This window comes from Galeopterus variegatus, unplaced genomic scaffold (assembly GCF_000696425.1).
Source record: "Galeopterus variegatus unplaced genomic scaffold, G_variegatus-3.0.2 Scaffold13455, whole genome shotgun sequence".
Classification (NCBI taxonomy): domain Eukaryota; kingdom Metazoa; phylum Chordata; class Mammalia; order Dermoptera; family Cynocephalidae; genus Galeopterus; species Galeopterus variegatus.
The window spans coordinates 27,214-28,886 of NW_007739566.1; positions in this window are offsets into that span (position 1 = coordinate 27,214).

Genomic DNA, 1,673 nt, shown 5'->3' on the forward strand with positions numbered 1-1,673 from the left:
GAAAATAATTGCAGGAAGAGAACCCCAATTCAGGGTTAATTCCCAAGGAACAGATGCCTCTTGCGTGAGGGTTCCATTGGGAGATTAACCACTCACTGGAGGGTCCTGGGAAACTTAACCACTTTGGGGCCTCTCACTGCTCAGAGGAGATGGGCTTTGAATAATCCTTTGCGTCTCTGTCACCCAGGGGAAGTGGGGTGACAAATCCATGGGGGGTGAAGCAACAAAGCAACACCAAGCATAAACTGCTTTGGCCCAGCCAAGAAAGGTTTCATGCCTGTAGATGTAATAACAAGAGAGTCCTTTAATCCCACACCGAGGTCACTGAGGAGAACTGCACTAAGCATTTCCAGTAATCGCTTACTGAGTGCTGCTCTGAGGAGGTCATCCTGCCATTAGCTGGACATGGTAGGTATGGTGGGTCAGTGGCTGGGCCTCGTGAGGAAGGCTGCTGCATGGGAGACCTTGTGAGAGATGTCCTGGGGATCCCTCTTGCCAGTTTTCATCATTTTATATTGACCAATTATTGGGCAGAGGCCAGTTATGCCTGAGGTGCTGCAGTATGCAGAAACATCCTGCAAAAGAAGTATTATTCTGCATTTCACACAACTTCCAAAGTCTGGTTGGATATTCATGTTGGAGAGAACCTTTTCAAAATTAGCTAGCTATGATTCTAACTTCATTTAAAAAATTTTTTTTTCATGGTTTTAGGACAGTGCAAGACTCAGCTGTCTATCTAAACCACAGGGCCTTTATAAAAGAAGAGACAGGGTTTTGAATGAGAGCTCTGCTGCTCACCAAGCACATGACCTGGAATAAGGAGCTTGCCTGCTTGGTTCCACCAGGGAAACATTAAAACCCTTACTGACTGCACAGAATGATAAACCTGTAGGAGGACCACCAGCATCCTGAGCACAGGTGAACACTTGCACCATCTGCAAAGGTGAGGAGCTCTCCTGATCCATACTGCCGTGTCAATACCAATAGCCTTTTAAGGCATAGGTACACCAAAGTGCTCATGATTCCTTCCTTTTTAAATTTTTTCTTGTAAAACCATAAGGCATGAAAATAGTAAATGATGCTAGGAACACTTTGGCTGTAAAGTACTTTATTCTTGCTTTTAGTTTTAGTGAGTTTTGAGCCTCTTGTTCTCCTGAGATCAAAGGAAGGTCAGGGGCAGGAACCTTGTTAGGAATGGTTTGGATGGGATCTGCTGCATTAAGTTCTGCCGACTCACAGGTTCTCCCAGTGCCCTAAGCAGTCCTATAATCTAGAGACATGAAAGCATTGTAGTCTTCTTTAAAAAAAAACATTTTATTTATTAAATTATTTTTTTTAATACTTAAAAATTTTAAAACATTTTAATTGTATGTATTTATTGGGTACAAGGTGACATTTCAATACAATGTACAAAGCCACAGTTGGGAAATATCACTGCCGTGTCAATACCAATTGCCTTTTAAGGCATAGGTACACCAAAGTGCTCATGATTCCTTCCTTTTTAAAATTTTTCTTGTAAAACCATAAGGCATGAAAATAGTAAATGATGCTAGGAACACTTTGGCTGTAAAGTACTTTATTCTTGCTTTTAGTTTTAGTGAGTTTTGAGCCTCTTGTTCTCCTGAGATCAAAGGAAGGTCAGGGGCAGGAACCTTGTTAGGAATGGTTTGGAT